Source organism: Rana temporaria, chromosome 13, assembly GCF_905171775.1.
Source record: "Rana temporaria chromosome 13, aRanTem1.1, whole genome shotgun sequence".
NCBI lineage: Eukaryota > Metazoa > Chordata > Amphibia > Anura > Ranidae > Rana > Rana temporaria.
In genome coordinates, this window is record NC_053501.1 from 107,173,530 (window position 1) to 107,198,323 (window position 24,794).

The window sequence follows — 24,794 nt, forward strand, 5'->3', positions numbered from 1 at the left end:
CGATATTTGAATGTTACGTCGTTTGCGTAAGTGATTCGTGAATGGCGCTGGATGCCATTCACGTTCACTCTGAAGCAAATGACGTCCTTGCGACGTCATTTGCCGCAATGCACGTCGGGAAAGTTTCCCGACGGAGCATGCGCTCTACGCTCGGCGCGGGAGCGCGCCTAATTTAAATGATTCCCGCCCCCTACGGGATCATTTACATTAGGCGCCCTTACGCAGGGCAAGTTTACACAGCGCCCCCGCAATTTACGGAGCTACTGCTCCGTGAATCGCGGGTAGCGCAGTAAATTTGCGGGGGCGCAGGGCAAAAACGTTGCCCTGTGCCTCCGTAAAAAAGGGGCAAATTCTACCTGAATCTGGGCCTGTGTTTCCCCGAAAATAAGACCGGGTCTTATATTAATTCTGGCTACAAAAAACACACTAGGGCTTATTTTCAGGGGATGTCTTATTTATTTATTTATTTATTTATGGTATGTACAAAAAAGTTTCTCCCCCTGTCAGCTCTGGAGTCAGCATTGTGAAATTCTGTAATCTCAAAAATAAACCTTTGTTTAAAGCGGTGGTTCACCCATAAAAACGACTTCCCCCTATTACACTGCCCCCCCGCATTACAATACTATTATGCCTTTAATTTTTTTTTGGCTGCTGTACATACCTGGGTACAGCTATTCACCCGTGTCCTCCGGGTTGCGAGTCCCGCGGGAGTGGGCGTTCCTACCATGGCGGTGATTGACGTTTTGACTAAAAAACGAGCTCCCCCCGTCGCGTAAGCAGCGTCACGATTGGCGGAAGGAGCCGAACAGCGAGTCGGCGCTATACTGCGCCTGCGCATCGCAGTTCGGCTCCTTTCGCCAGTCGTGACGCGGCTTACGCGACGGGGGGAGCTCATTTTTTAGTCAAAACGTCAATCACCGCCATGGTAGGAACGCCCACTCCCGCGGGACTCGCAACCCGGAGGACACGGGTGAATAGCTGTACCCAGGTATGTACAGCAGCCAAAAAAAAATTAAAGGCATAATCGTATTGTAATGCGGGGGGGCAGTGTAATAGGGGGAAGTCGTTTTTATGGGTGAACCACCGCTTTAAAGACCTTATAAAATGATGTAATCCGTTCTGTAAAAAGATAATATCATGTGCACAGGGGCGTCCCTAGGGGGGGGCCAGAGGGGGCCCTGACCCCCCCAACATCATGCTGTGCCCCACCATGTGCCCCCCCAAAAAAAAAAAATTTTTTTTTTTTTGCAATTTTTGTATTTTGCTCCCCGAGAGGGAGAGCGTCCCCAGTCAGCTCTGCGGGGGATTCCTCCCCCTCCCTCTGCTCGCCATCACTGCATAATGCGACTGCTCACACAACCAGATATTCTAGCCTGGACCGTGTTTAAGTGTGTGCACTGCAGACTGCAGTACACTGTAATCACTGAACTACATTATCTCCATCCCTTCTCTCTCCCCCCATCTGTCTCCCTCCCCCTCTCCTGTTCTTTCAAAACATTCACAATTTACTTTCACTTTCAGTTAGGCAGATAATATACGGTGAAAATTTATTTCCTGCATCCACAGATTGCAGGAAAGAAACTTGCATGATTCCCCCATCAACAGACAGTGCTGACAGGGGAATATCCCTCCTGCCCAGCAATTATATTCTCCTGACAAACAGTGATTATCACTAGTGACTATACATCAACCACTAGTGATAATCATAAGAGAATCTGCTCATTAATGGTTCAAATCTCAGCCAGTTTCTGCTGAACCAGCTGAGATTTAAACTGTCTATGGCCGGTCTTAGCTCTTAGGCAGCCCATACATTGATTAGCACTGTGGAGTGTCAGCTTTCTGGCGTGATCGGGCATGTGTGATTTTAAACACACCCGAGCCCATCTCTATTGGTTGTAGACAGTTGAGCTCCCTGCAGATTGCTTAGCAGCAGTGGCGCTTCTCTGACATGCTGATCGGGATGCAATCCAGGTGATGCTCTTAGTCAAATCCTAGTCATAAATATCAGTGATTTTATTGATCAAAGCCCACACTTTACAGGCATAGAGCCCACATGGCTGCTGATCATATGGTTGATTATATTCATGTGGTTGTACTCTTGATGCTAATAAATACTGTGTTTATTAGATCTGACTGGGAGCATCACCTGGATCACATGCCGATCAGCATGTCAACAGAGAAGGTTATACAGCATTACTGCTGCCAGGTGACCAGCTGGGGGCTCAGCTCTCTATAACCAATAGTGCCAGTCTTCCCCTGCATGCACCCATAATGTCACCAGCACTAGGTCCTAATAGACTGCCGCCGCTGCCAAGGAGACAGATGCCAGACCAGCGCTGTAAATAGCAGGGACAGGACAGCTGGGGATCCCCACTGTGGCAGAACACCAGGGCCCGGTGGCATGACAACCTTTGCAACAATGATAGTTCTCCCACTGCTTTGGACCCTTATATTTTCTTGGTGTGCTGGTGACATATATCTCTTGTTTTCTGCCACCCTGGGGGGCCCCAGTATAGTAGGAAGGGAGCTCACTGCAGAACATATGAAAGGGCCCATAGTGGGATCGTAGTAAAGGGCCCCAGGATATATATATATATATAATTGCATTTTATAGTTGGCCCCCCTACTTTTTTCCCTGTCCCCCCATGTGCCCCCCCTAAATATGAAAGCTGGAGACGCCACTGCATGTGCAGTGTGTCTCCTTGTGTAACATTATTGTGGAAAATACCTTATTTACAGTGCCACTTGCCGCTCACGTGACCCGCAGGAGCTCTTCTTCCCTACTCCAAATACTGCAGAGGGAGGGGCCAAGATCCCCAATGACGTCAGCCCCACTCTGAGTACTGCAATGGGTAGAGGCTTAATAAAGTTTTATTGAAAAAAAAAACAGCTGACATCAGCCGAGAGGAGAGGGGAAGAGCTCCGGTGGGTCACGTGAGCACCCAGCAGTGCTGTAAATAAGGTATTTTCCACAATAAAGTTACAAAAGGGAGACACACTGCACATTATATAATCTTTTTACAGAAAGGATTAAATAATAAATAGCATACTAGCTCATTATGTAATACTCACCTCAGATCGAAGCCCCCGCAGCCGTCCTCGTACACTGCTCGGGCGGCTGACATCTCTCCCGGGGGTTACTTCCGGGTGCTGTGATTGGCCGGAGCCACGATGACTTCACTCCCACGCATGCTTCCTTTAGGAACGGCACAATGGCCATTTCTAAAATGCGCCGTAAACATCGGCGCCCGTCATTATTGTAAATATCTCCTAAACCGTGAAGATTTAGGAGATATTTTGAGCACCTACAGATAAGCCTTAAAGGGGTTGTAAAGGTAAATGTTTTTTCACCTTAATGCATCCTATGCATTAAGGTGAAAAAACATCCGACGATACCGGCCCCCCCAAACCCCCGTTTTACTTATCTGACCCCTCGAAAGTCCCGCGAGCGTCCACGTGATCCTCATCGGTTCCCAGCCTGGCTGTTGATTGGCTAGGAATTGATAGAATTGATAGCAGCGCAGCCATTGGCTGGCGCTGCTGTTAATCACAATGGATGACGCGGCACACTGGGTGGCGGGGCAAAGTGATACAGTCGGCGGCTATGCCCGCTGTTGTATCGCGGGAGTACGCTCGCAAAAGCTTTCCACTATGCGAGCTTGCATGAAGGTGGAAAGCTTTTGTGAGGAGGAGCTGAGACAGCCGCCAAGGGACCCCAGAAGACAGGGATCGGGGACACTCTGTGCAAAACTAGCTGCACAGTGGAGGTAAGTATAACATGTTTGTTATTTAGAAAAAATTGTTTGCCTTTAGTGTTCCTTTAATCTAGGCTTACTTATAGGTAAAAGTGGTTGTAAAGGGTTTACAATCACTTTAACCCTGAGCATTACTGATGTCATTCAGTCAGCTAGAGAATGGAGCACCGACCAGCTCCCAGCACCCCCCTCCCGCACATAAAAAAACGGTGCCCAGGGCAGGTTGTCCTCTTGCCCACCCCTTGTCCTGGCCCTGTGTGCATCTACTAATATGCAGTATCTGTTTTCATGAACTAAAAACTTTTCTATTTTCCTTTATGCAGAGAAAAGTAGCAAGTACGCAATGCCAATAATCATTGTGACTCCTCTGGCCTTGCTCTTGGTTGCCACTTTCTTGCTCTTGAAGTACAGACACAAGCTGCACCGGCCAACCACTGGGTGTCCACATCAACGAAGAGGACTGCAACCGGAGCCTCAGATTTCTCCAACACGTATGACCCTTATTATTGTAATAAAGGAGTACTGAAGACTAGGATGTAGTACAAATATGCTACCAACAGCAGTTTCTCGATTATACATGACTTAAAGTTGAAGTTTATTCTTCTTGGGCTAGATTCACGTAGCTCAGCGTATAGTTGTGCCGGCGTAGCGCATCTCATATGCGCTACGCCGGCGTAAAATAGGGCGCCCAGACCATTATTCACAAAGGTCTGGCGCCGTACGTTGCGCCGGCGTAGTGTAACTAGGCAGGCGTAAGCCCGCCTAATTCAAATGTGGAAGGTAGTGGGCGTGTTGTATTCAAAGTAGCCTTGACCCCATGTAAACTTTTGCACTAACGATCCGCGCATGTGCGCGCATGCTCAGAGTCACGTCGCATATACTCCCTAAGTTACGTCGGCTCAATGCTGTTGACGTGAACGTAACCTACGCACAGCCCCATTCACGTACCACTTACGTAAACGACGTAAAATTCGACGGCTGTTTTTCCGACGTCCATACCTTAACATTGGCTGCTCCTCATCTAGCAGGAGTAACGTTAGGCCGGACGTAAGCCTTACGTAAACGGCGTATCGGGCACAAGTACGTTCGTGAATAGGCGTATCTAGGTCATTTACATATTCTACGCATAAATCTACGGAAGCGCCACCTAGCGGCCAGCGTAAATATGCAACTAAGATACACCGGCGTAAGAGACTTACGTCAGTCGTATCTTAGCCAAATTTCGGCATATCTTGCTTTCTGAATACAGAAAGAAGATACGCCGGTGCATCCTAGAATTTACGCGGCGTATCAATAGATACGCCGACGTAAATTCTTTCTGAATCTAGCCCCTTATGTTTTGTCTTTCTTGGTTCCTTCTTTCCCCCTACATCAATGTGCTAATAGAAATTGTATATAAAACCTTTTCAATTTTATTACATACTTTATTATAGGCCAAAAGACATTACTTGGTGTTTAAAGCGGTGGTTCACCCTCCTTAACATCATTCTAGCATTACATTCGGCATCGTAGCGCGAGCTACAGTATGCCGGTCTTACATTTTTTATCCCCGTACTCACTGTGCTATCGATCATTGAAGTTTCCGACTCCCGCGGGGAATGGGCGTGCCTATGGAGAGGGAGGATGATTGACGGCCGGCTCTGGCACGTCACGCTCCCCGAAGACAGCCGGAGTAGGTCTCGGCTCTTCACGGCGCCTGCGCACAGGCTATGCGCAGGCGCCGTGAAGAGCCAAGCCTATTTCGGCTATTTCCGGAGGAGCGTGACGTGCCAGGGCCGGCCGTCAATCACCTTCTCTCACCATAGGAACGCCCATTCCCCGGAATCTTCAATGATCCATAGCACAGTGAGTACGGGGATAAAAAATGTAAGACCGGCATACCGTAGCTCGCGCTACGATGCCGAATGTAATGGTATAATAAAAAAATATATATATTTTTTTTTTTAATAGGGTGAACCCCCGCTTTAAGCTTTTGTATGCAATGCAGGCATATCATGGCTGATTATATATACAGTGCCTTGCAAAAGTATTCACCCCCTTGGCATTTTTCGTGTTTTATTGCCTCGCAACCTGGAATTAACATGGATTGTTTGAGGATTTGCATCATTTAATTTACAGAACATGCTCACAACTTTGAATATTTTTTTTTTTATTGTGAAGCAAACAACAAATGGGACAAAAAAACTGAAAAAGTCAACGGGCCAGATCCACAGCCGCCGAGCGCAACTTAACTTTTCAGAGTTAAGTTACACTGCCGCAAATCTCCCAAGTTAGGTGCCGATCCACAAAGCACTTACCTGGAAATTTGCGGCGGTGTAACTTAACTCCGTCCGGCGCAAGGCGTTCCTAATACAAATGGGCGATTCCCATTTAAATTAGGCGCGCTCCCGCGCCGGACGTACTGCGCATGCTCCGTCGGGTAACTTACCCGACGTGCATTGCGCTAACTGACGTCGCTCCGACATCATTTGCTTAGACGTTAACGTAAATGGCGTCCAGCGCCATTCACGAACGTCTTACGCAAACGACGTAGAGTTGAAAATTTTGACGCGGGAACGACGGCCATACTTAATAGGGCTTAGTCAAATAGGACTCAGCCCTATTTTTACGCGGTGTAACTCGACGTAAGCGACGTAGATTTAGCGCGACGGGCCCGTCGGAACGTTCGTGGATCGCCGTAAGTGTTCATTTGCATATTCTAGGCCAGCCGCAATGGCCTCGCCACCTAGCGACCGGCCTAGAATTGCATCCTTAAGATCCGACAGTGTAATTCAATTACACATGTCGGATCTTCTGCCTATCTATGGTAAACTGATTCTGTGGATCAGTTCCATAGATAGAAACAGGGATACAACGGCGTATCAGTAGATACGCCGGCGTATGCCTTTTGTGGATTACCCCCAACGTGAATAACTATTCACCCCCCTAAAGTCAATACTTTGTAGAGCCACCTTTTGCGGCTATCGCAGCCTCAAGTCGCTTTGGATAAGTCTCTATGAGTTTGCCATATCTTACCACTGAGATTTGTGCCCATTCCTCCTTTCAAAACTGCTCCGGCTCCTTTAAGTTGGATGGTTTGCGCTTGTGAACAGCAATCTTTAAGTCTGACCACACATTTTCTATTGTATTGAGGTCTGAGCTTTGACTAGGCCATTCCAACACATTTACACTTTTCACCCTTGAACCACTCAAGTGTTGCTTTAGCATTGTGTTTGTCATTGTCCTGCTGGAAGGTGAACCTCTGTCCTCGCCTCAAATTACACACAGAGTGGTACAGGTTTTGCTCAAGAATATCCCTGTATTTAGCACCATCCATCTTTCCCTCAACTCTGACCAGTTTCCCAGTCCCGACTGCTGAAAAACATCCCCTCAGCATGATCTGCCACCACCATGTTTCACAGTGGGGATAGTGTTCTTTGGGTGATGTGATGTGTTGGGTTTGCGCCAGACATAGCGTTTTCTTTGATGGCCAAAAAGTTAAATTTCAGTCTCATCAGACCAGAGCACCTTCCTCCATACATTTTGGGCGTTTCCTCCATACTCAAAACGTGCCATTTTGTTTTTTGTTGAAATGAATGGCTTTCTTCTGACCACTCTGCCATAAAGCCCAACTCTAAGGAGCGTACGGCTTATTGTCGTTCTATATACAGATACTCCAGTCTTTGCTGTGGAACTCTGCAGCTCCTCCGGGGTTACCTTAGGTCTCTGTGCCGCCTCTCTGATTAATGCCCTCCTTGCCCGGTCTGTGAGTTTTGGTGTGCGGCCGACTCTTGGCAGGTTTGCTGTTGTGCCATGTTCTTTCAATTTGGTTATGATAGATTTGATGGTGCTCCTAGGGATCATCAAAGATTTGGATATTTTTTTATAACCCAACCCTGACTTGTACTTCTCAACAACATTATCCCTTACTTGTTTGGAGAGTTCCTTGGTCTTCACGGCAGTGTTTGGTTAGTGGTGCCTCTTGCTTAGGTGTTGCAGCCTTTGGGGCCTTTCAAAAAGGTGTGTCTATGTAATGACAGATCATGTGACACTTAGATTGCACACAGGTGCACATCATTTCACTAATTATATCCTTTTTTGGGCTTTATAACAAAGGGGGTGAATACATTTGCAGATGCCAATTATCAGTTTTTTATTTCTGAAAAATAGTTTTATGTATATATTTTTCTAATTTTACTTCACCAACTTAGACTATTGTGTTCTGATCCATCACATATAATTCAGATATAAAAAAACATTGAACTAAAGGCTGTAATGTAACACAATAGGTAAAACGCCAAGGGGGGTGAATACTTTTGCAAGGCACTGTGGCCCACATTCAGGTAGAATTTGCCCATCTGTTACAGAGGCGCAGGGCAGCGTTTTTGCCCTGCGCCCCCGCAAATTTACTGCGCTACCCGCGATTCACGGAGCAGTAGCTCCGTAAATTGCGTGTGCGCTGTGTAAACTTGCCCTGCGTAAGGGCGCCTAATGTAAATGATCCCGTAGGGGGCGGGAAACATTTAAATTAGGCGCGCTCCCGCGCCGAGCGTAGAGCGCATGCTCCGTCGGGAAACTTTCCCGACGTGCATTGCGGCAAATGACGTTGCAAGGACGTCATTTGCTTCAAAGTGAACGTGAATGGCGTCTAGCGCCTTTCACGCAAACGACGTAGATTTCAAATATCGCGACGCGGGAACGACGGGTATCCTTTAGCATTGGCTGTGCGTGCTATTAGGATGTGCAACCTTACGCGAAACCCGACGTACGCAAACTACGTAAATTGCGTACGCAGGGCTCGCGCAACGTTGTGAATCGGTGTTAGTATGCAATTTGCATACTATACACTGAGCACAATGGGAGGGCCCCCTAGCGGTCATCGCTAGAATGCAGCCTAAGATATGCGTGGCATAAGAGCCTTATGCCACGCAGATTTTAGGCTGCAGTCGGCTTTGCGATGTTCCTGAATCAGGAGCATTCGTAACGCCGGGGCAAGTAAGCAATTGCGTTGTGTAACCTATGGTTACACAGGCGCAATTGCTACTTGAATCTGGGCCACTATCTTTTTTCCAAGGGTCTTCTGGCCAGCCTGTTGACATCACAAGTCCTTCCTCTTTGCTTTCTGTTGGACTGTATGTCACCCACTAGCACTATTTAGTGCAGTAGCGCCCTGGGCTCACAGGAAGTGGGTTGAATGATGCGGCCATTCAACCTGGAGGCCCAGGACACTGGGGAGGATTGATGGTGATTATTTTCAAAGGTGAATTTAATTTTTTTTTGTTTCACTTTTGCTAAGCTACAATATTTATTTTTAGGTGGAGTTCTGCTTTAAATAAATGTTGCATTGTGCAAATTTAATACAGAAAAATAAGTCATTATCATCTCCCTCTTTCCCAGATGCTGCCGGAGAGTCAGCCGATGACACTGAAGTCACTTACACCGACCTCATTCTGCATCGTGTACCTGAAGGTAATCCCTGTGTAGGAGTTCATGTTCCCTTTGTATGACTGAAACCTTACACTGAGCCATTCAATGAGGGAGGGGCCAGTGCTCTGATCTATGTATGAATATCTTAGCTTCAGCTACTGATGCCTGTAGACACAGGCCTTTTACAACACTGTGGTAAGAAGATATGGAAAGCATATGAGAAGGAGTCTACAGCTCTATCTGGTGGCAGGATAGCAAACTACTATATTGATGAAGCGCCCCGATGTTTAGGCAGGGTTGCTATGGTGATAGTTGCCTTGGCCAATTGTTAGGCGATCAATTGGTTCCGCTCTAATCTGGACTTGTTGCACCCTTTCTCTTCTGTCACTGGGTGGCACTGTGCTTGTGACATTAGATAAGACAAGGGCTTTGCAAGCTCAAACATGAATGGATGGAGTGCCAATGGGCAGGAAAGTTCTTTAGTCCTTTGGCCTGTTGGGAGAGCCTATTTATTTGGGTGGAGTTAGGTGATCGGGGTTCTGTGCCACTCCTGAACCATACCAGACCCCAAAGCATCCTCCCCATGTTGAGGGCATGTGGCCCTGTATGGTTCAGGAGGGGGGCCCCCCTTTTTCTGGTGGCCTGCCAGGTCGCATGCTTGGATAAGGGTCTGGTATGGATTTTGGGGGGGACCCCTATGCCATTTTTTTTTAATCGGCTTGGGGTTCCCCTTAAAATCCATACCAGACCTGAAGGGCCTGGTAATTGGCTGGCGGGGTTTTTTTTTTCAATGAGTTTTAGCTATATTGCCGATACCCGACAATTCATTACAGCCGCGATCAGTTTTAAATGACTTTTCTTGATTTAGAAATGGCATTTTGCTTCTGGACTGTTCTAAACACAGGAAAAATGTGCCACTTTACAGGCATTCTATAGTCACCCCCTGGGCACGAAATTTAAAGTAATATTTCACTTTTATTGTTTTACTTTAAGCATTATTAAAATCACTGCTCCTGAAAAAAAATGCATTTTTTTGCATTGATACGTCCCCTGTTTTCATTGTCTAAAGTCTGTCCATACACTTGTCATGGAATAGGAGTATTTGTGAATGTTACATTTATTGTATGTTCATTTTTCAGGGTCTTCCTTGACCAGAGAACCTGTGAGTATAACTCAATATTAAAACATTGGTTAAGTGCAAGATTTACAATATCAGGTTCAGAAGAATATTTGGAAGGATTGAAGGGTGGTGAAGGGTACCCAAAGTGTACCCAGATGGTGGTGTGGAAGTAGTGGCATCTACTCCCAAACCAAAGGGCTTCCAAGCCCACTTTGGATTGATACTGGAAAAAGAGATAAGGACTGGAGGACCACACCAGAATACTGAACTGTTAGATCCTGAGGAACATGCTTAAAAGCTGTCTTATAACAACACTAGGACAATGGTAATTGCAGCGCCAGGTGCTCTATGGCTGGTGCGGGGACACCTCTATTGGGAAAACTTGGCGTGAATATCACCATAAGACAGGGTGGGTGAGGAAAAAAGGAGAGGAATAGTCCATGGATAGTCCGTATAACCTGGGTTGTGGATCTGTATGCATACACAGTCAGGGCTGGTGCAAGGATTTTTGCCACCCTAATTTTGACACCCCCCCCCCACCTGGCTCCACCCCTGACTCCACTCCCTTTGCCTTGCCCTTGTATATACCACCTTTTTAATGAAGCGCCCATCAAATGCAGCCCAACAGCACCCATCAATGCAGCCTCACCATTGCCCATCAATGCAGCCTCACCATTGCCCATCAATGCAGCCTCACCAGCGCCCATTAATGCAGCCCACCAGCACCCATCAAATGCTGCCTCACCTGCGCCCATCAATGCAGCCTCACCAGCGCCCGTCAAATGCAACCTCCCAGCTCCAACCAAAACCAATGCAGCCTGCCAATGCCCATCAATGAATGTTTTCTTTCTTCCGATTATTCGTGAGTCGGGACACAGACACAGTCCTCCACTGCGCCTGACACTATGTGCCAACGGAGAAGCGGCTGCCTGCTGATGAGACTTAGTTGCTTGCTGCAGAGAGAAGAAACACCAGTGGCGGGGCACCCTAGGCAGCAGTGCGCACTAGACGGCTGCCTAGTTTGCCTAGTGTTAGCACTGGCCCTGTACACAGGAGAGGCAGCCCACTGGAGACCAGAAGAAACTCTATGGGTACTGACACAAAAGGAGAGAGAAGCAGCGCCAATCTGAGTATAGCAATGTCATGAACAATTTATTAAAAAGTAATGCACTCACTAGACAGTGGCGATTTCAGGCACATTAGTAAAGGTCAGCCAGATAGTAATAGGGATCCAGGGTGGCATCAGGGAAGTGCGTTATCATTATATCCGGCATTGCCGGTGGTTTACAGTGTCCTGGGCAATATGGAATAGGCGCAGGAGGAAGCCGTCTTTAGGAAGTCTCTGAGTGTGGAGGCTGGAGCCATGCATGCTTTCAGTGCATGCATGCTCCTTCATGAGGCTGTGCCCCAATCAGCTCTTAGAGCTCTCCTCACCGAGCTCTGTAGAGTGTAACTTCAGCTCTCCACCCCCTTTTTTCTGAAAGCTCAGATAAGCTTTATAAATTCTGGACTTTGAATGGCAGTAAAGACGAGAAGACTGCAGCTAAACATGTAGGGGGGGGGGGGGGGGGTGTTTCATCTCTGTGCATCACCTAAGGCCAGTCATTTCACTGGGTATATGGAAGGGTTTACAGTACAACCACTTTAAAATAAAGTCTATAAGACATAGATAAAAATACAAGATTTTTAACGACCAATGTCTATGTCTTACAGGACGTCACCTACGCCGCTGTGAAATGCAGAAAAGCGCCATATTAAAGAAGACCTCCGCTGAAAGAATGTTTTTTTAAGAATTAATAACATAGAGAGAATAGAAGAACAAATTTACCTAAACATGGTATGAATGTATACAATTTAAACTCTCATTCTGGGCCGTCTTTAAGGCAGGGCAAAAATGGGAAGCTGCCCTGGGCCCTGTCATTGTTGTGGGGCCCAAAGCAGCTGCCTCATACTTGCCAACTATCCCAGTTTAAATTCCCTTGTCCCTTGAAGTTTTAATCCTGTGCTGTGTCCTGATATCTCAGTGTGAAGCGCTGCTACTAATGCTGCCCAGCTATGTCCTATTGTTGTGTACAGATGACTCACCTGCAGACACTGGGGCAGATTCATGAAGCACTTACACCGTTTTTTTGGGAGATGCGCGGCGTAAGTGCAGATTTGCGCCGGTGGATCGCTGCGCCGTACCCAGAGAACCAGATTACGCCTCCAAATAGACTTCATCGCCTCGGTGTAACATTTCCACGCCGGCGCGGCGTTGGTGCAGATTTACGCTGGTCGGATCTGGCGCGGCCATGGTTTTTGTGTTTTAAATATGCAAATTAGGTTTTTGGGCCAATTCATCAACTTAAGCTTGTCCGGCGCAGGCTACTCCCGGGGCGTGGACCAGAAAATTCCGGCGCCAAGTTACCCCTCATAAAAGCAGGGGTAACTTTGCACCAGACTTGCACAGGTCAGCTGGAGAGCAGCTAAAGCAGCAGCGTTACAGACGACCTGAGCAACAACACTTGCTGGACAACACATCTGTGTGCCACCATGCCAGGGGCAGCCGTGGTCCTTGCACTATTGCGTCGACGGGCACGTAGGAGGGCACGGGAGAGGATATTCCGCATGCGCATTGACGTCTTTGACATGGGGGAATTGGAGGTGTATCGCACCTACAGGTTCAGCCGTGAAGTCATCCTGGAATTAACCAGAATCCTGCAGGATGACCTCACCAGCCCAACACACTGCAAACGACCTAGCTTGGAAAAAAAAAGCTTCAGTACATTTGCACCTGCAGGGCGGAAGTCTGGGCTGATTTATGGACTGGGCGTTGGTAGTGGGCCGACGTAGCTCAGGGGTCACGCCGGGGCGCAGTTCTGAGCATGTGCAGATTGGGGCATTTACCCCTGGATGTCACTGAGCATGTGCGGTCTAAGATGCGCCCCGGCGTGACCCCTGCGCCACGGTCGGCACTTCATTAGCATAGGGTGACTCCCAGTTGGCCTTACCCCGCCTTACGCCGTCTAAAATCCGCCCCGCTGGGGCATTGTAGACAAAAAAAGTTTCTTGAATCACCTAACTGCCTCTCCGCGCTGGACCGGTGTAGTCTAAAAATGATGCACCACGCCGGTGCAAATCTGCACCATTGTTCATGAATCTGGCCCACTGTGTTTACATGTAAATAACCGTCATTCATATGTAAATAAAGGTGACATTCATATGTATATCATGCCCCTCTGTAGTGAAGAGATGATGTGCTGTAACCTCTAGCAACCAATCAGTGAGCAGTATTACTGTACAGTAATCTCTAGCAACCAATCAACAAGAAGAAATCATGTGCTGTAACCTCTAGCAAATAATCAGTGGGCAGTAATGTGTGCTGTAACCTCTAGCAACCAGTCAGTAAGTGGTAATGATACGCGGTAACCTCTGGCAACCAATCGCAATCACTGCCTGATCTGATACAGTAAACTGATTTTAAGTCTAGTTGATAACTTTGAAATAGACCACACCCACTATTAGAAGAAAAAAGTAAAAACAAAATGATCGCAAGCCAACCCCTTCCCTTCCTACTCAAACTTACACCCATTGTTTTAGATGTACCGTATATACTTGAGTATAAGCTGAGTTTTTCAGCACATTTTTTGTGCTGAAAATGCCCCCCTCGGCTTATACTCGAGTCACCTTTTTGCGCCTGATCTCCCGGACTTTGGTTGCCAGTACCGGCCGGCCGTAGGTCCCCTGGACCCAAACTTGGCACACGTATAGCCCCACTCCTCCTCTACAAGTGTGCAAAGTTTGTTGTCCGGGGGACCTACGACCGGGGAGCACCGATTTTTCAAAGTCGGGCACCCCTTCCATAGACTCCCATGTTAAACGATAATTTCTCCGGTAAATTTGGGGACCCGGTACCGGCCCATGGACCCCAAACTTCGCACCCATGTAGCCCCAGTTCTCCGCTACAAGTGTGCAAAGTTTGTTGTCTGGGGGACCTACAGCCGGGGAGCACCGATTTTTCAAAGCCGGGCACCCCTTCCATAGACTCCCATGTTAAACATAAGTCTAGTCATGGGCACAGTGAGGCATGGGCACAGTGAGGCATGGGCACAGTGAGGCATGGGCACAGTAAGGCATGGGCACAGTGAGGCATGGGCACAGTGAGGCACAGTGAGGCATGGACACAGTGAGGCATGGACACAGTGAGGCATGGGCACAGTGAGGCATGCACATGGACACCGTAGGCTTATACTCGAGTCAATACGTTTTCACAGTTTTTTGTGGTGCCTCTGCTTATACTCGAGTATATACGGTATATCATTTTCCCATACAACGAAATACAGTTGTAAAATGGAGCTCACTCATGTAAATATATTACAATTGATTAATAACATATTAATCACATCCACCATCTTTGACTTAACCCTACCTACAGTTTACAATATTATATGCAAAATATGTAAAACTCTTAAATGTATTAACTTCATCCAAAGCGTAATAAGAATGTATTTTCCAGTTGAAAAAATGTATTTCAATAATGAATAGAAGCTTTTTCTAGTGTTTTACTGTTTGTTTGTTTGTTTGTTTTTTATCAATTTTTATTGACATTTATCATTACAAAAAGGAAAAAGAAAAAAACAAACATATAAAGAGCATATATATATATATATATATATCACTCAATATAAATAAAAAACACAGAGGGAAAAAAAAAGGGCCAGATTTACAAAGAATTGCCCAGGCGCAGCGTATCAGAGATACGCTACGCCGCCGTATCTTACCTGGCGGAATTTCGAATCCAGGAAGATTTTGCACCGTAAGTTACGGCGGCGTAGTGTATTTCTCGGCGCGTATTTCAAATTGGGCGGGTAGGGGGCGTGATTAATTTAAATGAAGCGCGTCCCCGCGCCGATTGAAATGCGCATGCTCTGTTTCGAAATTTCCCGCCGTGCTTTGCGCGAAATGACGTCGCACCGACGTCATTTTTTGAACTTCGACGTGCGTTACGTCCTTTACTATTCACGGACGACTTACGCAAAAAAAAAATATTTAAAATTCGACGCGGGAACGACGGCCATACTTTAACATGGCAAGTCTATCTATACGCCACAAAACAGCAGCTTTAACTGTACGCCGGGAAAAGCCGACTAGCGACGACGTAAGAGAATGCGACGGCCACGCGTACCTTCGTGGATCGCCGGAAAAAGCTAATTAGCATACCCGATGCGGAAAATGACTTGAACTCCACCCAGCGGGCGCCGAAGTATTACACCTATGATCCGAAGGCGTAAGAAGCCGTACACCTGTCGGATCGAAGCCAGAAGCTGTCGTATCTTGGTTTGAGGATTCAAACTAAAGATACGACGCGGGAAATTTGAAAGTACGCCGGCGTATCAGTAGATACGCCGGCATACTTCTTCTGTGAATCTGGCCCAAAGTGTTTTACTGTTACAAGAGAATGTTGTATTCTACTCTTTGTTCACTCAATAAAATGTATGTAACAAAAATAAAATCAATAAAATATAAACATAAAATAATAGTACTATTGTAACACTGTAATAAAAGAAAAGAATTGGTGTGAGTCGGTGTTCGCAGGAAGCTTGGCTCCAACATTTTAGTATATTAATGAGAATAAAATTCTTGTAGCACAGAAAATAGTAACAACACTCCATCTAACGTTAGAAAATAAGAATGGAATTTGTTCTGCTGCTGATGCACTCTACAGATTGAAGCTGGGTACTATACCTCCCTCTAGTGGCATAACGTGAAAATTAAAAAATGCATTTTCTGTACAAATATTGCAGTGAATAAAATGATAACATAAGCATCTCTAGTAACCTAAACTGAAATAGTTTACACATTGCAAGTGTTTACATTTGGTGATTAATCATAATTGTATTTGTTATCCACTTCAATACTGGGCACTTTTACCCCCCTTCCTGCCCAGACCAATTTTCAGATTTCAGCGCTGTTGCACTTTGAATGACAATTGCGCGGTCATGCTACACTGTACCCATATAACATTTTTATCATTTTGTTCACACATATAGAGCTTTTTTTGGTGGTATTTTTTTTATTATGGGATACATCTTTATTCCAATGAAGGGTACTGAAGATATAAAAACATTGTGGACAATTGTGCTCTTCCAATTGCGATAACAGTTTGGTGAAGACCCTTTTATTTCTTATTTTTCTTTTTTTTTTTTTACTTTTTTTCTTTTTTTTTTTACTTTGCAATAGATTTTTTTTTTTATAATGAGATTACATTGGTATATTTAACCACTTAAGCCCTAGATAATTTCGCTGGTCAATGAGCGGGCCACTTTTTGCGATTCGGCACTGCGTCGCTTTAACTGACAATTGCGCGGTCGTGCGACGTGGCTCCCAAACAAAATTGACATCCTTTTTTCCCCACAAATAGAGCTTTCTTTTGGTGGTATTTGATCACCTCTGCGTTTTTTATTTTTTACGCTATAAACAAAAATAGATCGTTAGTAGGCACAACCATCGGTTAAAAATCCACGCATGCTCAGAATCAAGTCGACGCATGCTTGGAAGCATTGAACTGTGTTTTACGTCACCGCGTTCTGACACGATCAGTTTTTTAACCGATGGTGTGTAGGCGCGACGGACCATCAGTCGGCTTAGTCGGTTAACCTATGAAAACGGTCCATCGGTCTGTTCTCATCGGATGGACCAATCGTGTGTATGCGGCATTACTCTGAATATTCAAAGGTTATCAGTGGTGTACCCCAAGGTTCAGTGCTGGGACCCTTACTTTTCAATATATTTATAAATGATATTGGGTCTGAGATCAAAAGTAACATTTCTGTCTTTGAGAGATATCATTTTGCCCCCCTCCCTGTACAAATCATTAGTAAGACCTCATCTGGAATATGCAGTTCAGTTTGGGGCTCCAGTTCTCAAGAAGGATATCGGAGAACTGGAGAAAGTGCAGAGAAGGGCAACCAAACTGATAAGAGGAATGGAGGAGCTCAGCTATGAGGAAAGATTAGAGGAACTAAATTTATTCACTCTTGAGAAGAGGAGAATTAGGGGGGATATGATCAACATGTACAAATATATAAGGGGTCCATATAGTGAACTTGGTGTTGAGTTATTCACTTTACGGTCAACACTGAGGACAAGGGGGCACTCTTTACGTCCAAATATGGAAATGTTTCTTTACAGTTAGAGCTGTGAAAATGTGGAACAGACTCCCTCCAGAGGTGGTTCTGGCCAGATCAGTAGATTGCTTTAAGAAAGGCCTGGATTCTTTCCTAAATGTACAGAATATAACAGGGTACTGATATTTATAGGTAAAGTTGATCCGGGGAAAATCTGTTTGCCTCTCGGGGGATCAGGAAGGAATTTCTTCCCCTGCTGTAGCAAATTGGATCTCATGCTCTGCTGCGGGTTTTCGCCTTCCTCTGGATCAACTGTGGGTGTAGAATTGGGTGTATGTGATTGTGTTATTTTTTTTTTTTTTATTGGTTGAACTGGATGGACTTGTGTCTTTTTTCAACCTGACTAACTATATAACTATGTAACGAATAGTAACCAATTTAGTTGAAATTAAAATTTGTTTCATTTATTTGTTCTCTAACAAATTCCAACTTAACCAATTCAGGACTGCCCCATGTACATATACTGCGGCAGGACGGCCCTTAACCCCTTCAGCCCCGGACGAATTGGGTGCCCAATGACCGGGCCATTTTTTAGCGATTCGGCACTGCGCCGCTTTAACTGACAATTGCGCGGTCGTGCGACGTGGCACCCAAACAAAATTGACGTCCTTTTTTTCCCCCACAAATAGAGCTTTCTTTTGGTGGTATTTGATCACCTCTGCAGTTTTTATTTTTTGCGCTATAAACAAAAGAGCGACAATTTTGAAAAAAAAGCAATATTTTTTACTTTTTGCTATAATAAATATCCCCAAAGAATATATAAAACAACTTTTTTTTCCTCAGTTTAGGCCGATACGTATTCTTCTATTCTTCGCAATAAGAGTATATTGATTGGTTCGTGCAAAAGTTCTAGCGTCTACAAAAGAGGGGATAGCTTTATGGCATTTTTATTATAATTTTTTTACTAGTAATAGCGGCGATCAGCGATTTTTATCGTGACTGCGATAGTGCGGCGGACACATCGGACACTTCTGACGCTATTTTGCGACCATTGTCATTTATACAGCGATCAGTGCTATAAAAATGCTCTGATTACTGTGTAAATGACACTGGCAGGGAAGGGGTTAACCACTAGGGGACGAGAAAGGGGTTAAGTGTGTCCTAGGGAGTGATTCTAACTGTGAGGGGGCTGGGCTACGAGTGACAGGACAGTGATGACTGCTCCCGATGACAGGAGGCAGTAGGTCAGTGTATCATCACTAGGCAGAACAGGGAGATGCCTTGTTTACATAGGCATCTCTCTGTTCCGTGACACGATCGCGGGACACCGGCGGACATCAATTTTAAAGTATTTATTTATTCATTTTCACTTTTCAGGCACTTTTCAAAAGGAACATTGTGTATTCAGTGAGTATAAAGAACAAATGACCAAACACGGCCAAAATATTAGTAAAACAGTAATATAAACCCAAACCTCCTAATGGAGGAGTATGACATAAAGTAACATAGCAAAGAAATCACCTTATATGGACCACACTGGGCCCAAAGCTTGTACATTACAGTCTTAACAAGAGGAGTACAGCCGTCAGACTTTCATACACACACAAACACATACAACCACAACTCAAACCTCAACCCCCCCCCCCCCTTTACCAATAAACAGAAGAATCAGGAAGCCTACGACATAGTATGTGGTGAACCACAGACACAGTGATATGAGAATGTGTCAACTTCCCATTACTGTTGGGAGAGCGGAGTGTCAATCCAGAAGGAATCCGCAAGATCAAGCCATGGCTTCCAAACCTTGAAAAAACTTTTAGGGTAAGCCCTACCGTTATAAATGTGTTTGAAGATGGGTAAAAATGTTTTAAAAACCGACGTGGGGCCCCCCTCCAGTCCATACCAGGCCCTTTGGGTTTGGTATGGATTTTAAGGGGAACCACACGCCAAGTTTAGGGGAACCACACGCCAAGTGTCTCTCCAGAAGAAATCCGAAATATCAAGCCATGGCTTCCAAACCTTGAAAAACTTTTTAGGGCAAGCCCTACCGTTATAAATGTGTTTGAAGATGGGTAAAAATGTTTAAAAAAACGACACAGGGCCCCCCCTCCAGTCCATCCAGGCCCTTTGGGTCTGGTATGGATTTTAAGGGGGAACCACACGCCAAGTGTCTCTCCAGAAGGCATCGGCAATATCAAGCCATGGCTACCAAACCTTAAAAAACCTTTTAGGGCAAGCCCTACCGTTATAAAGATGTTTGAAGATGGGTAAAAAAAAAAAAAACAATATGGGGCCCCCCTCCAGTCCATGCCAGGCCCTTTGGGTCTGGTATGGATTTTAAGGGGAACCACACACCAAGTTTAAGGGGAACCACACGCCAAGTGTCTCTCCAGAAGGAACCGGCAATATCAAGCCATTGTTACCAAACCGTAAAAAACTTTTTAGGGCAAGCCCTACTGTTATAAATGAGTTTGAAAATGGGTAAAACTTGTTTCGCCATGCAGTAAAAGGTTTGTATGTCAGAAGCAGAGGTACTTTTCCATCGTAGCAGAATTACTAGTGTAGCCAAGTCCCGGGCCCCTTTTGGTCTACTGAGAACCTCCAGAGCTAGGGACAGCTGACATCCTTCTATGTAGAGTGGGTTACAAGGCATGATGGGGGTGGCCCTATGGGTCTGGTGTGGATTTTAAGGGGAACCACAAGCCAAGTTTAAGGGGAACCACACGCCAAGTGTCTCTCCAGAAGGAATTCCGAAATATCAAGCCATGGCTAACCAAACCATGAAAAACTTTTTGGGGCAAGCCCTACCGTTATAAATGTGTTTGAAGATGGGTAAAAATGTTTTAAAAAACTATGTGGGGGCCCCCCTGCAGTCCATACCAGGCCCTTCGGGTCTGGTATGGATTTTAAGGGGAACCACACGCCAAGTTTAAGGGGAACCACACACCAAGTTTAAGGGGAACCACACGCCAAGTGTCTCTCCAGAAGGAATTCCGAAATATCAAGCCATGGCTACCAAACCTTGAAAAACTTTTTGGGGCGAGCCCTACCGTTATAAATGGGTTTGAAGATGGGTAAAAATGTTTAAAAAAAATACGTGGGGCCCCCCTGCAGTTTATACCAGGCTCTTCAGGTCTGGTATGGATTTTAAGGGGAACCACACGCCAAGTTTAAGGTGGAATCACACGCCAAGTGTCTCTCGCCATGGCTATCAAGCCATGGCTATCAAACCTTGAAAAACCTTTTAGGGCAATCCCTACCATTATAAATGTGTTTGAAGATGGGTAAAAATGTTTAAAAAAAAACAATGTGGGGCCCCCCTGCAGTCCATACCAGGCCTCTCAGGGGAGAGGAGACAGATTGTGTGTTCATACTAAGTATAAACAGCGATCTCTCTCTCCTCCTATTCAGTCCCCTCCCCTCACAGTTAGAACACACCTAGGGAACACAGTTAACCCCTTAATCGCCCCCTAGTGTTAACCCCTTCCCTGCCAGTGACATTTACACAGTAATCAGTGCAGTTTTATAGCACTAATCGCTGTATAATTGTCACTGGTCCCAAAAATGTGTCAAATGTCCGATCTGTCCGCTACAATATCGCAGTCCCGATAAAAATCTCAGATCGCCATCATTACTAGAAAGGAAAAAAAAATGCCATAAATCTATCCCCTATTTTGTAGACGCTATAACTTTTGCGCAAACCAATCAATAGATGTCTTTTGCAATTTTTTTTACCAAAAATATGTAGAAGAATACGTATCGGCCTAAACTGAGGAAAAAAATTGGAATATTTATTATAGTAAAAGATGTATTTTTTTTTTTCAAAATTGTCGCTCTACTTTTGTTTATAGCGCAAAAAATAAAAACCGCAGAGGTGATCAAATACCACCAAAAGAAAGCTCTATTTGTGGGGAAAACAGGATTTCAATTTTGTTTGGGTTCAACGTCGCACGACCGTGCAATTGCCACGCAGTGCCGAATGGCCTGGTCATTGAGCAGCCAAATCTTCCGAAGCTGAAGTGGTTTATAAAAGTGGGCCGACAAGCCCTAAACAGAAACATTTTGTGTGGACTGTACTCGCTAGAGAGGGCTACGTTTGAACTAATGCCCTGATGCCTCGTACACACGACCGCTTTTCCCGTCAGATAAAAAAAACAATGATTTTCGTGACTAAATTCCTGTCAAACCTGCCTTGCATACACACGGTCACACAAAAGTCAGGTGAACTTCTCACTGCCAAGAACGCGGTGATGTATGTAGCGCCTATGTACTTTACAGTACCGGTGCTAGTTAAATTTAAGGGTAGATAAGTGTAGTTAAACTCTGCTCCAGATTGTTAGTAGCAAAATACTGTCTCTGTCTCAGCTTGGCTGTGCTATGAGCTTATTCTGCTGTACTGGGGTTTTCTTCCAGCCACGGTACTGCAGGTGGCAGCAGTGAAGTCAAGGTTTGGGTGCTCTTTCCCAGCAGCCAATCACCAGGGTTTGTCCTCGCTGTGCATGCTGGGGAGGGGTATTTATGGGGCAGACGCCATTGGTTCTGGGTCTTCTTCATCCAGTGTGGCACCCACCTTTGGGGTGGCCACATAACGGCACCCCGGCGTTATGGCCTACCTGGCCGGGGCGTGCGTGCCACGCGGTGTTCCTGGTTCCAGGGCCATGCTGACCCGGAGCATCTGAACAGCGACGGGGACCCAGTGAGTGACTGGGTTCCCACTTTAAGGATCCCAAGCTGTACTGCTGTTCGGTGGGAAGTCAGTCTGAGGAGCGCCATTGAGAGACTGGCGGTCCAAAAGGGCCTAGACCGAACAGGTAGCCGAACCCTGAGAGATTGGTCACCTGTCGGTTGGTACCTGGACGATAAGTTGAAGGAGATCCAGACGTAACTCATTTAAGGAGGCATATCTCCAAGAATTCAACCCAGAGGGGACCTGTGGCAGAGGTATCTTTCTGAGGCTCACTGAGAGGGGTTCTGTGGCAGTTCTGTGGCAGAGACTTTCTCCCAAGTTCAAGTTCACCAAGGAGGGTCTGTGGCAGAGACTTCATCCTATAATTGTCTGAGTGATACTCTGGCTGCCAGGTCAGTAAGAGAGGCCTCTCCGGGTACATTAAACCCATTTCGGATTGGCGCTAAGAAGTGTTACGTTTGGGAGCAGGACTGTTTCCTATCATTACGCCTGAATCTGCTTTTCTCCCTTCTTCAACTTTACTTTCCTCTACACAAGTTTACTGTTTTTACCCAAATGGGTAATAAAGAGCACATCAAAGAGAACCTGTCTGGACATTCCTTTACTTCTACTACATGCAATACGCATCATTCACCCCTAGGAATTTCGGAGGAGCCACAAGGTAACACGCCGCCCAAAAATCCAGAAGCTCCACTGGGGGTAATGCAACGGGTAAAAGATTCCTGGCGGGAAAAAAGAGATTCCCATCAGAAAAAAATGCAATGGAGCATACACACGGTCGGAAATCCCGGCCAAAAGCTCTCACGGCAGTTTTCCCGTCGAAAAAAACGGTCGTGTGTACAGGGCATGAATTTTCAAGGGGAACAGAAAAAGCAACTATATTTACCTTATTTCTTGCTCCCCTGAGAGCCGGCACTCATCTTCTCCCTACTGAGCTTCGGGTTGTGGCCGGGCCCTTGGTGTCCTTAGGACTGGTGTGCTTGCCGACTGACAGAGCAGTGAAGAGAAGCTGCTTTGGGGGACCTGTTGTGCAGTTGGAAGGAAGCCTGCAGGAGCGAGAAATACGGTAAGTATAACTTATTTTTTTCATGTCCCCAGACCAAAGTCAAGCATTTTAACCCTTATGCCGCGTACACACGGTCGTTTTTTTGTGAAAAAATACATTTTTCAAACTTCATTTTAAAAAACGATGTTGCCTACACACCATCGCTTTTTCGAAATGCTCTAGCAAAGCGCGGTTACGTTCAGCACGTACGGCGGCACTCTATTCCATTCAAGCTCGCGTCATAACTTGCTTCTGAGCATGCGCGGGTTTCAAAACGTTGTTTTAAACGCAATTTTAGCTTACACACGGTCATTTTTTATGACACAAAAAACGACGTTTTGAAAAACGACATCAAAAATTGAAGTATGCTCGAATTTTCAGAAGACATAAAACAAAGTTTTATCCACACACGGTAATTTTAAATGACGTTTTTTAAAATGTCGTTTTTTTTCATCACAAAAAACAACCGTGTGTATGCCGCATTAGGCTTCATTTCCATGGATGTTTTTACAGACACTTTTCTGAGCGTTTTTTTCAGCTTAAAAACGGCTCTCCATGTTAGTCTATGGCCTCATGCCCACCATGACGTTTTTGAGCTGTAGATGGCTGAGCCGTTTTTAAGCTGCAAAAAAAAACCCAGGCGTTTTTGAGCTCCAGCTCAAAAAAAAAAAAAAAACATGGACAGGCGTTTTTAAGCTGTAAAAAAGGCTAAAAAAAGTGGCTGTAAAACCGTCCATGGAAATGAAGCCTAATGGCCCGTACACACGATCCGAATATCGGACGAAAACGATCGTCCGATGAAGGATCGTACGATTTTCGGATCGTGTGTACACTACTTTCGAGAGCCTATCACGACAGTTCATCCGATATTATTCGATCGGACATGCACGAAAATGTTCCTCGTACGATGTCAGATCGTATGATTTTCGTTTACTCAGTACAGTTGTCGCCCGAAAATACAATACAAATACATTACAACACATGACATCACATGACATCACTTCCGATTATTTTTTTCGGTCGTACGAGAATTTTCGTGACTTTAATAACCTATTTCATTTTACTTGCGACTATTAAGCGAAAAAAGTTGTACGATCCGTCGTACGATATTCGGATTGTGTGTACGGGGCATAAGGCTTCATTTCCATGGATGTTTTTACAGCCACTTTTCTGAGCGTTTTTTGCAGCTTAAAAACGCCTGTCCATGTTTTTTTTGTTTTTTTTTTTGAGCTGGAGCTCGTACACACGGCCGAACATGTCTGCTGAAACTGGTCTGCGGACCAGTTTCCGCGGACATGTTTGGTCGTCTGTACGGCCGACCAGACAATTTTCCGGCGGATCGGACAGTTTCCAGCGGACAAATGTTTCTTAGCATGCTAAGAAACATGTCTGCTGGAAGCCTGTCTGTCGGACATGTTCGGTCGTCTGTACGACTCACCGGACATGTCCGCTCGGCCGAAAGCCCTCGCATGCGTCGAAGTGATTTGATGCATGCGTGGAAGCATTGACCTTCTAGGGTCTCGCACGTTGCCGCGTCATCGTCGCGGCGACGGCGTGGCCACGTCACCGCGTTCGCTGTCCGCGGGAAATTTGGTCTGATGGTGTGTACAGCCATCAGACCGTTTTCATCGGACATGTCCCGTCGTGTGTACGTGGCCTTATAGTTTGGAAGAAG

The 24,794-nt window shown here is 45.7% G+C and overlaps 1 protein-coding gene across 1 annotated transcript in view; it reads left to right on the forward strand.

The window, feature by feature from the left end:
* The window catches only part of LOC120920116 (titin-like), a 122,899-nt gene that overhangs the window by 30,750 nt on the left and 67,355 nt on the right, over window positions 1-24,794 (forward strand). The window lies entirely within an intron of this gene.